The 12,500-nt window shown below is 45.1% G+C and overlaps 1 protein-coding gene across 1 annotated transcript in view; it reads right to left on the bottom strand.

The window, feature by feature from the left end:
• asic4a (acid-sensing (proton-gated) ion channel family member 4a) overlaps window positions 1–12,500 on the bottom strand; it is a 113,738-nt gene that overhangs the window by 18,325 nt on the left and 82,913 nt on the right. The window lies entirely within an intron of this gene.

Here is a 12,500-nt window from a genome sequence, read left to right as displayed (position 1 = left end):
TGTTGTATAGCGTAGTTGTTTCATTTTCAGGGTGACAAAAGGCTGCGTTTCTGTCCGTGCCGCTCTCAAGCTGAGAGACGCTGTAATGAAACACTCAGGAATCGAAAAAAGAGGAGGCGGCACTGACAAATAAATGTCAGGAGAAAATAGATCAGTTTTTGCAGACGGATGGATGACAAGAGTAATAACAGGCAGACTAAATGGATAGTGGAGGCCTCAAAAACCCACACATAGGCCTACACAACACACGGCACACACAACAGGCTCTCAAGCAAACAAGCAAGCTCTCGCTTTCTACCACCCCGTAATAACAGCTGTTGTCTAAAGATGGGAATCTCTGCAAGGACCGTTCTGAAGAGGACTGTGATGCCTAAATCAGAGACATGCACAAAACAAGACAACACAGTGACTTTACTTATTTATTTATTTATTTATTTATTTTTTTATTAAGAAAGAACTGTTTCGTCTCTGTAATCTTAGGAATAATGGGGTCTATATTTCTAACAACTCTTTCTTGGCCAGCTGCGATTTCATGTTTTTCTTTGCATCTGAGGCTACAGTAGGGCAAATGTACAAAGCTGACTGGTGGAGGACGGTGGGGGGAGAAGCAGAAACACTTTTATGCCCACACCCACACACGTCGACGCCAACATAAAATCCCTTGAAGTAAATCACACATATGATACGATGTAGGGCACAACTACACAGTTCCTCCTATGGCGACGTTATTTCAATGTCTTGTTGTTCTTGGACTCTTTGATAGGAATTTGCTTTCAGAAGCATTTTGATCAGTTTAGACATCCAACAATTCCCATTTGTATGCAATACAGACAGTACATCACAAACCTGACAGATTAATTCAGTGTAGACAACAAACAATACCAGGATGGAAATGACTCATTTATGAAACTGACATCCTCCAAAGGGTTTGACATTGGGGACACACTGAAGTCATCTTGACACACTTTCATTACTTGCTTTTAGGAAAATACATAAATAATTGGAAAACTACCAGTCTGATATGATTTGATGGCTACTCTCTTAAAACTCCTCAAACCATGGCTGACACGGTGCGATACGATGGCAGGTAAAGTGGCTGAGAGCCTCTGATATGGCCCAGTGGGCTTTCTTAACTTCATTAAGACTGTGAGTCATCCGCCATTGTTTATTTTCATGGCATAAGTCATGCTGCCAAAACAGTTACGAGCGCAACACAATTAATGGATCGGTAAGATGATTAATTTAGTCTTTGAAGAAGCATGTGTACAGTAGATGTCACGCTGTGCATGGGTGGTAGTTATGGCTATGGTGTTTATTTAAAAATGAAAATAATTATTTTAAAATATATAAAGCGAAAAAGAAAAAGAAGTGAAAAGATGCCAAAAAACGCCAAACAAGATGAAAAGGGTAAAACAACACAACAACTTGCAAAAACACTAGATGACCCAAAGCAATGTGAAGGCAGTCTAAACTGTATTACTAAAGTGCTCTGTCTTTGTGCATTTTTAAGTGATCACCAAGGGTTATTTTTTCCACCTCTTTGACTGACAGACTGACTACAGCCTTTGCCAATTAGCGGTTGTCTACCTGTTTTGACCGCATTTCCAATTGCAAAAAAAAAAAAAATTAGATTTCATAAATTCTTCAGTCTCCATTGTCCTTTCTTGGCAGAAGAGCCCAAAGGAGTTTGTATTGTTGTTGAGCTTGGTAGTGGAGTGCCTCGTGTAAGCTTAATGCTATAGGTACCATAATAATGGTATAAAAATCCCACCATTTAAAATATCACCTGAATCGTAATGAAATGCTACACCTTAATTAGACCTTGTGGGCACTTCGACATCACATTGATACCCCCCCAAGCACCCCACCCAGAGAGGTACACAGGGCCGGTTCTAGTCAATTTGGTGCCCTAGGCGAGCACCAATCTTTCCTTTTTGTCGAATTTGACATATATGTATAATGTACTGAGTGTCCATTAATAATCATTGTCAATGTAAAGTTTCATGCATAATTCCCCCCCCCTCCCCCGTTTTCTTTTTGGTTTATTTCATTTCTGTGTGACATTGAAACAGTAAGTCAGCCTTGTATGATATGATGTGTGAACTGGAGCTGCTAATTTCTTCTGAGTTCCAGTTCCCTTCTGTAGGGTCTCTTCATAGGGTTCACCTCCATGTTTTTATGCTATTAGACATCTTAGGCAGCTAAGCTTTCCTAACCCCAATGGGCCTGCCACCCATGCTTTAAAAAGACCTAAACAAGCAGCAAGTACACGTACAGAGAGAGAGAAAGAGGGAGCTTGGATGTTTACAAAGTAGAAGCCCTAAATAAATTCATGAAATTCATGGTTATACGTACTTTGTACAATATGTCATCCTGAATACCACAGGCCAGATTAAAAAAGAACACATAATGAATAGCCTTCCTGCTAGCACAAGGACAGTGTTGGTACTTATTGCTTTTTCAGGGCTGTTCCCAAAAACAAGTTCTATTCAGGGACAAACAAAGCACATACTTCTTAAACTTAGCTGAGTGTTCGTCATGTTGTCGTTTTTCCACCATTAATCATTGGATTTACTGTATACTATGATTCTTTACGTGTTGATGAAGTGGTGGTCTAGTTCTGTCCACGTCTCTCATTTACCCTACATCCCAATCTGTTTAAAATATGTATATGAACTATTATGCCTCTTTTCCACTGCCAGTTTTCTGGTAGGCCTACAGCTCGACGCAACACGACTCAGCCGCTACTTTGTGTCGTGCTCAATCGAAAAGCAATAAGGAGCAGCCGAGTTGCGCTTTGTCGATCTGTAGGTCTACCAGCAAAGTGCCAGTGGAAAAGAGGCAATAGATTCAAAACAAAACAAGTGTCTTCTTTTGTTAAGTCCCAATCTTTTAAAAAATATTATGGACTATGGGATTCAAAACAAAACATGTCTTCTTTTGGTAAGTATAGAAATGAAATGATCAGAAAAGACACAGAAAGTGAGTAAGTGCTGCCACTCGTCCTCATCCAAAATGATACTAATTGCCAATAGAGACCAAGCTGGTGGAGATGGAGTCTATCCAGCACTTTGAAAAATGTTGATGTCCAAACTCTGCTGAGTCATACAGTTCAGTACAAGGCAGAGAAAGAAGACAGAGAGGAAGGAGGAACAAAGCAGCCTGAAATAGCCGTGTCCACATCATCCTCTCTTGACTGACAAGTACCATTAACATGAGCAGGCCTTAATCTCTTCAAGTCCAGGAAGGAGTGCAGCCCAGCAGTTAAGATGCACCTATCATTGATTTACTTCAGCCCCGGCTGACACACTTAATCCCCCCGAATGCTGCAATTTAATCTGATCCGGACGGGCCCTGGGTTGGGTTAGTAGCGTAGTGTGTGTGAGCAACTCTCAGGCAGATTGCCCTCAAGTCCACTGCTCAGGAAAAAAAAATATAGGCCTACAATATACAAGCGGCACGCCAGCAGAGTATCCCGGCCAGGGAGGGCGACAGGGAGCGGGACAAACGGGTTTGTTGTATGGGCCGAGGGAAAATGTGGGGCCCAGAACTGGGTCCTCATTACATTGCATGTATTAATTAAGAAGGGCAGGCCTTTCAGATGACTTTGTCCCGGGCCCGACCAAGGCTGTCAAGAGGCCCTGTGATTCCAGAAGCAGCACACACACACACACATCCAAGACTTAAACTGAAGGGTTCCTCAGTTCTGCTCTCAAACCTTAGGCTTTTCTGGGGGTGAGAGATGACAGCGGTGTGCTCACAAATGATGTCCCCGGAGAGGAGCACAAGTTTTCCCATCATCGGTGCCTGGTAATAGCTGTTGGCAGAGCCTCTCCCCTGCCTCATTTCTCCGGTTTAGAGCTCGTCTCTTCCCAGAGAAACCTTCTCCTGATTGATGGGCCATTTTTTTTCCCTTTTTTTCTTTTTTCTTTCACCCCTCGGAGCCGTTCTTGTAACACGTCGTCCCAAAAGTCAGCAAAGGTAAAGAGCCTGACTTTGTCAATTGCAGAGGACAGGCCTCTGTGGCTGGAAAACGTCCCGTTTTTGGGGAGGGGTGCAGGGGGTGGTGGGTGATGGAGAGACTGCTGGAGATGGAACATTTTCCTCGGCAAACCCAACCCCCACCCCCAACACCACCCACCACCATCACCCACTCATCTACTGCCACTTTCTCTTTTGCACACAGGGGTCTCACGCTGGTTCTGCCATCATACCCACAGTAATTACAAAAGCAAATCTTTAGCTAGATTAAAAAGCATTTTGATTACGCTAAAATATTTCGCTAACCTTGGAGACCCATCTCCCATCGAGCAGCGGCATAAGTAACATGCTAGCCCTATTAAAATGCCATGCCAGCCCTCAGCTGTTTTCTCTTGGAGAAATGCCTGGCTAACGCTTCATTTGCATAAATCTTTTCCTCTAGTAGCACCCCAACGTAATTGGGCTTAATGTCTCGCCATTAAGTCTTTTGGCAGTGTTATTTTTTTTAAATGGTCTTTCTTGTTTCTCTCCAATTGTCTCTCTCTCTTGGAGTCACCTTTAACATGGTGTCCCTGTCCCATGCGGAAATGGCTACCGCGCCGTCTGCATCACAGAGTACAAAACCCAGAGAGCGTCTTTTTCTCCTTCGAAATGACAGCCTTTTCACATGTGATTTTAGCGGCTTGTTTGTTTTTTTTCACAACCGGAAGGGAGCCGAGCTGCCATGTTGCTATAGGCATGATTAGAATTCCGCAATTTCTGAGGCGAGTTGACAAGAGTGGCACATAATATTATAAAACATTTCCACATGGTGGACACACACGCAACCTACTTGAGCTTGACTAAAGGGTCAGAGCTGTCAGCAAGTTTAAGCAAGTGTCGAAATCAGTCACCCCCCCCTCTACCCCCTCTGGGAGCCTGGGGCCAACTCAGCGAGGGGAGAAGAGAAGAGACAAGAGGGAGAAACAGAGCGTGAGCGGCAAGGCACAGCACCATGGAATACGCCAGCTGGCTTCCACGAAAGGGCATCGACAAAACAAAAACTGCTTTTTATCAAGTATGGAAGGACACAATTTACGTCCTATATATGCGGTCGTCGTTTACTCTCAAAACGAGCAACGGCTGACCCAGAAGCCGACGACAACATCCAAGGTACGCCATTCCCCCTTCCGCACTGTTCCGGGGCCGCAGTGCTGGTATTTCACTTGACAAGGTGTGCAAACAGATAGGAGTTTTACTTAATTGAATTGTAATCCATGAGCCAGAGCGTGACATGAGGGGGGCCAAGAGAGGGCCTCATGGAACTGATGTGATTGGTCATGAGCGAGGGGAGAACAGTCTCCAGTGCATGGACCAATGAGAGGCCAGGGATGGGTGCACCCAGTGAGACTAGGGAACCAAGAGGACAGGAGGGAGGTGCTGGTTCTAGTCAATTTGGTGCCCTAGGCCAGTGTTTCCCAACCTGGGGTACGTGTACCACTAGGGGTACGCGAGCACACCTCAGGGGGTACGCGGAAAAATTTAATAATAGCAAATATATTGAGTGTAGTCACATTGGGATAGAGGAACAGAGCATGTGTGAGGGCGAGGGGGTACTCATCATATGACAAAATGGCTTAGGGGGTACGCAGGACAAAAAAGGTTGGGAAACAATGCCCTAGGCAAGCACCCTCTTTCGTTTTTGTGCATTTAAAAATTGCCATCTGTAGCCGTAACATAGCATCGCACGTCTGATCGAACACAGCTGACCAGGGACCCATGAATGAATAATCCTTGCCAATGTAACATTTAATGCTTTTATTTGTCTTGACATTCTAATTCTGTGTGAGTTTTGGGCTTCTCTGGTGCCCCCCAAAGACATTTGGCACCCTTGGCGACCGCCTTGTATGCCTGATGCCTTGCGCCGGCCCTGGTGAAGGATTTGGGGACTGTCGAACTGGAAGCATGGCACTCCGTCATCACACCAAGAGGAGGGGAAAACAAGACACGCAAACCTCCTCTCCACAAGGATCTGCTGTGCGCTGTAGTTGGGGCTTACACACGACACGTCAAAGACGGGGCTCTTTTGGCGTAAAGTGGAGGAGACTTTTTCGACAGGCCCATCTAAACAGTTTATGCGGGAATAAGCGGCACGCGGCACGCTGCTGGTTCCACTCCATTAGCTTTGCCTCTCATGGGCAGCCACTCAACTCGGGGTGGGGGGGTGTCTGGGGCAGCTTTTTGGCGCGCCATCAAACGCATTACATTTATTGTATATCAATTCCTAACTTCATTAAACAAGTGACTGGCAGTATCTTTTTAAGTAGCTTATCCCCCTCGCTGCGTGCTTGTGCTCGGTGCAAACGTGTGTCGTGTGTGTGTGTGTGTGTGTGTGTGTGTGTGTGTGTGTGTGTGTGTGTGTGTGTGTGTGTGTGTGTGTGTGTGTGTGTGTGTGTGTGTGTGTGTGTGTGTGTGTGTGTGTGTGTGTGTGTGTGTGTGTGTGTGGTGTGTGTGTGTGTGGAGAGAGAGAGAGAGAGAGAGGAATGGGTCATGTCGGAGGCTTGTCAGTGTCGGCAGTATGAAGCGCGAGTGGATTATTAGAAGAAGCTTTATCTCAATACATTAATCGGAGATAGTAATGTGTGAAGATTTGCCCCGAGACTGACACACTTATTCTCCAGCAGATGAAAAAATTGAGACCTCCCTAAATGCCAGCAAAGCTGCTAATCAGAGCTGAGCGCACAAGTCATATTCTCTTTACATGACTAGCGAGGGTAATTACCACTGATAAGATCGGTTAAAGTCAAACATGTGACGCTATGGGAATACATTCTGGCCCTGGTCACAGTTAGGATGGCAGATGAAGGGTTATAACTCTGGGTCATGCAAGGGCTGTACACAGGGCAGTCATGGGTAAGCGGTTAGGGCATCAGACTTGTAGCCCAAGGGTTGCCGGTTCGACTCCCGACCCACCAGGTTGGTGGAGGGGAGTAATTAACCAGTGCTTTCCTCCATGACGGTTCACTGAGCATGATCCCATCCCTCCGCACTGCTCCCTTTCGGGCGTCATTGGGGGCTGCCTCCTTGCAGGGATGAGGCATAAATGCATACATTTAATTTTCAAGTGTTCACTTGTGTGCTGTGCAGTGCTGTCTCTCAATGATAATGGGAGTTGGAGTTTGGAGCTTTCACCTTTTTTTCTTTCACTTCTCACACATACTGTAAGCAGCAGTGATTCTCAAACTGTGGGCCCTGAAGGTATTCCAAGTGGGTCCTGAAAGCATTTTCTAAAAATCAACATTATATTTGTGTGTGTGTTGCTGTTGAGTATTTATTTGACTTGTATTGCTTATTGGGTCAGAAGTGGGTCCTGGCACACAGTTTGAGAATCACTGCTGTTTACAGTATGTGTGAAAAGCAACAACAACAAAAAGTGAAAGCCCAACTGGGAAACTCCAACTCCCATTGTCATTGTGACACGGCACTCCACAGCACACAAGTGAACACTGCACACTGTGAAATTGCATTTATGCCTTAATTTCATAATTTCAAGTGGGCCCCGAGTTGGAAAAGGTTGGGATCCCCTGCTGTGCAGCACATAGGCAGTCATGGGTGAGCGGTTAGGGCGTCAGACTTGCATCCCAGAGGTTGCCGGTTCGACTCCCGACCCGCCAGGTTGGTGGGGGGAGTAATCAACCAGTGCTCTCCCCCATCCTCCTCCATGACTGAGGTACCCTGAGCATGGTACCGTCCCACCGCACTGCTCCCCATGGGGCGCCACTGAGGGCTGCCCCCTTGCACGGGTGAGGCATAAATGCAATTTCGTTGTGTGCAGTGTGCAGTGTTCACTTGTGTGCTGTGGAGTGCTGTGTCACAATGACAATGGGAGTTGGAGTTTCCCAATGGGCTTTCACTTTTTCACTGGGCTTTCACATAGACACCAGAGAGATGGTGTACACTGGCACACACAGTGGTGTAGTCTCTTTTTTTGTAGTGGGTATACTGTATATTTGAGCATTTTTTATGGTGGGTATACTGTATATTTGAGCATTTTTTGAAGTGGATGTACTGTATATATTTGTGCTATTCTAAATAATGGATCAATCAATTTTAAGTGGGCATACGGACATCCCTGAAATTTTGAAGTGGGTATACTGCGTATACCTGCGTTCTACGTAGACTACACCACTGGACACACATGAATTCTAACGCCAACGTGTATCTCAATGAAATACAAAAACAAAAGCAATCAATCATTGCGAGCACTACATGAATTGCTATGCAGAACTTTATCTGGTCATAAAAGAAAAACGTGTCGTGTGTGATACCATCACGGCCATGCCAAGATCTAGTCGCACGGTACAGTAAGGAGAGGGATGGAGAAATATGAGGATGCCTTACTGGCAATCCAGTTTCCAATTTATAACGGCTATATGTCGAACGTGAGAAAACTACATTACCGTACGCTTACCCCTCCCCCTACCCTCTTCTCCTATTTGTGTGGCGTGTGTGTGTGTGTGTGTGTGTGTGTGTGTGTGTGTGTGTGTGTGTGTGTGTGTGTGTGTGTGTGTGTGTGTGTGTGTGTGTGTGTGTGTGTGTGTGTGCGTGCGCGTGTGTTGTCAGTGAGGCAAACAGCCACAACAGTGCAGTGCACACTCTCTCCCTCTCTCTCTCTGTCCCTTTCCTGAAAAGCCACACACTGACAATCTTCAGAGGCTTTATTGGTAAGTCCCAATGCCTCCAGTCCCTGCCATTCCCAATCCAACCATCCCCATTTCCCCATTTCCCCATTCCTCACATCCCATCCCCCCTTCCCCTTACCTACCAGCAGGGCCACTGACTGCTTTTGCTGGGCCCGGGACAAAGTCATCTGAAAGGGCCCCCTACCCAATACATACAATTTAGTGGGGACCAGATTCTGGGCCCCCTATTACACTGGGCCCGGGACAACATGAAAAGAAAATAAAGGTCCGCAACACTGTTAAATGCTCCCAAATATTTAATGGCACAACGTTTCGGACTAACCGTCCTTCATCACAGTGCAACATTTAACAGTGTTGCAGACCTTTATTTTCTTTTCAGTTATCTTACGTTTGGTCCAGCACCTGTGCCACTGATGTGCGTGCATTCTTTGACTTCCCGGGACAACATACCCCTTTGTCCCCCCCGTCACCGGGCCTGCCTGCCAGTGCCTCAGTTGCTTCTAATGGAGCTGAGTGTGGCAGTCCCTCTCTCGTCCCTGCATCCCAACTCCCCCCCCAAGCAAACATGGTTACGCTTCCTGGCCACCCAAATGCTCAAGACTGCCCACCATGGACAGATAATGGAGCCATTTGGAAATGTGATTAGATTTGAAGGCAATTGGAATCAATGAATTTATATTGCCACGGGGGCCGCGCAAACCGCAAAAGCAGTTCTCCTTTTTTATGTAGTGGTGATAAGTCCTGTGTCTTTGCCCATAAACGTCTGCCTACTGTTTGAATGGCTTGTGTGTGTGTGGAACGGAGGAGCAGAATGCAATTTCTTGGAGAGATAAAAGATGCAACCTCGTATCCAGATTATAATTCACACCAAATGCTCCCTTCTTATTGTTCCTATTTTGTACAGCAACTTGCTTTAACATTGGCACGCATATTTGGACTCTCTGTTATTATATATCTTGCAGTTAAAGTCATCTTGGGAATTCATGGTTGATTCTGATGGCATATATGCAATACAGTATTGTACTATTTTCTGACAATGCACCACAATGCATATGGATTCAGAATTAGAATAAGTGCAAACCCAGCATTACCACTATCTTAAGTTCAAAAGGTAGAAACGGATCCAGTAGGCTTTCAACTCCCATGCAAACAATCAAGACACATTTTGTCTTGCAGGCCTATCGCTTTGAAAAACCACATAGGTCTGATGAAAGCATAGTGGACCCTATATCCAACCCTAAATGTCTGTCAGACTCTGGTGCAATCAGCTGACTGCTTCTCCATCATTCCAGAAAAAAGGCAGACCATTACATAGCTGCTACTTTCTTATAAATCACCATGGCAAGAACTCCGAGTAGATGAAAGAAAACAGCAAAAACACATTAGCCCCACATTTTCAACGCTTGTGGCGGCTTGTGGTTTGTTACGTACAGGGCTGCTTTTTCAAAACAAAACAAAAAAAGCAAAAATGCTGCTGCTGGGATACTATTGCGGAAGGTGTGTATAAATAAAACATAATTTCTCTTACAGACTATACCACCCAGAGGGCCTCTCTGGATCCCGGAGGTGAGGTCAACGATTAATAAGCTAGCTATTACAGCACTTACCTCCTCTAGATACAAGATCTCCTGGTAGTTATCTTTAAATATAGCCAGGAATTATGTTTTCTTTCCCTTAAGTCTGCAATTATGTCATTATATTCTAAAAACAAAACACATTCTGTGGTCTGTGTACAGCGGTTTATGGTGCACGCCTCTCAATTCTAAAACCTGCACTATACAAACAGATTTTCTACACTCCACCCAGTCTACTATATATAAATATACGTTGTTTTTAAGGGTGCTTTCACATTTTTTGTTTTGACAATCTGTGTCACATCGAATTACCTCACTGTACAGTAAAAAATGTCCTCCTCAGATTTTGTTGTTTTTTCCCCCTCTGCTTTTTCCTTTTGACTTCCTGTATCTCAGCCTCTTTTCCTGCCGATGGCAAATGAGCTCCCCGTCTCCTGACAGATTCCCCTGGCTGGATGGGCAGGGCCAGGGCATGGTTGAACAGGCCGCATCACCGGCCCACTGTGTTGTGATGGGGAGCTGCTGTCACATCCTCACTGGGCTGGACAATACACTACGTTCAGAAAATGTAATATTTTCTCTCTTCTTTGTGTTTTTTAAAAAAATATATATTTTTTTATATATTAACCATCTGCTACCTGTTGTTGATGGTGAGTCGACTCGCTGTCACCACCATCCTCGGTGGACGTTCAAAAAAATAATATATATAATATTTTGCTATTTTTCCTTTTTCTTTTATTAACCATCTGCTATCTCTTTCTATCTCAGTATGATGCCACTTCCGTACAGTAGAGTCCTCTGCTGGAGTTAGGGAGGCAAGGAGGGAGGCAGGGAGGGAGGGTAAGGTTGGCAGAGACAGAGAAGGTGCCAGAGGAAGTGGGAAAAGGAAGACACCGCCAGGTCTGTGGCTGTCTGTCTAACACAGCTAGCCCAACTTGTCATTCGGCCAACTAAACAATCCCAGTGGCTGCCATGCTGTCATTTACATGTAAACTAAAACTTATTTCAGGTAAATGTGCCTTTTGTGTTTTCTAAAACAAAGGTGATGTGTGCTAGTGTTCCTGTTGTGAGTGCTGTGTGCTAGTCTTCTCTGTGGTGACAGACAGTCACCATTATGGCTGTGTTGGGCGGGTGGCGATGGGTAGCACGCACAACAATTGCATGTTGTGGTGGTGGCTGCGAGAGAAGCTTTTATCATCATCATGCTGCTGAGCCACCGCGAGGGTGAAATTAGATAGAAGTAATGCAACACGGTCCAGACAAAAGCAACAGCAGAATGATCACAATATTATGACACTGAGATGGTTCACAGGTGCCTAGTGCAGCATTACCCTCACCACAGACTTTGATGTGGCGATTTTAGAGCACAGACGCAGAAAACGGCGCTGTCAGAAAATTGCACTGCATGTCTCTGATGCCAGGATCTAAGCAAAAAAAAATCTGTTTGAACAAGCCTGCTATTAAAAAATGGTATTAATGTGCACATCTATAGACACGCTTAGTTGCAAAAATCCTTATAAACAGCTCACTTGCACATACAGAATATTTGGCCCCAAAATCTCACTCTTATTTTTTCTTCTTCCCACCCCCTCTGCAAGAATGCCAAAAAAATGATGGAAACTCTCTGACATACTGCTAAAGTCAGCTAAAGAGAATATAATATAAACACAGGCGGCCTAACCTACTTCTTCATCATGGTGGCTTGAAGCATCCGCTGGTTGCATGGTTTGATATTTTGATGTATTCCAACTAAGGCACTCTGACCGACCACGCACGCATGCATGCACACAGCTTCTCCCTCCCTCCCTCCCTCCATCCCTCCCAGTCTGGACTTCAAAGGGCAGGAGAGCACAGCACACATCATAGCGCATAGATGTGCTGAAACCCATTATGGCCCTGGGTCCTCGCCACTCTCGCAGATGTTCATGTGGCATGTGGACATCTATGGCTGCCAAATTGGGATCATGAAGCCGGGGAAAGAGACTTTTCCCTAAAAGGGACCGCACAAAAAAAGCTGGCCTCACAACTTCAAGGGCAAATAAATGTATGGTCAAATAGCAACTCAAGGCATCGGTCTAAGTCTACTTCTCTACCAAGGTTACAAAGTTTAAGACTGAGGCACTGTAGCATTAAAACTTTGTGTGGTGTGTGAATACTAACCTTTTGTTGTTTTTTATTTATTCTGTGCTATGCACCAGACAGAATATCTGTCAGAGTTTGTTAAAGGAGTCGTGCACAGTTTTTTTTATGTATCCAGAGTTAA

The sequence above is a fragment of the Engraulis encrasicolus genome, chromosome 13, assembly GCF_034702125.1.
Source record: "Engraulis encrasicolus isolate BLACKSEA-1 chromosome 13, IST_EnEncr_1.0, whole genome shotgun sequence".
NCBI lineage: Eukaryota > Metazoa > Chordata > Actinopteri > Clupeiformes > Engraulidae > Engraulis > Engraulis encrasicolus.
Note: the sequence above shows the minus strand (reverse complement) of the source record. Positions and strands in the feature narration are given on the sequence as shown.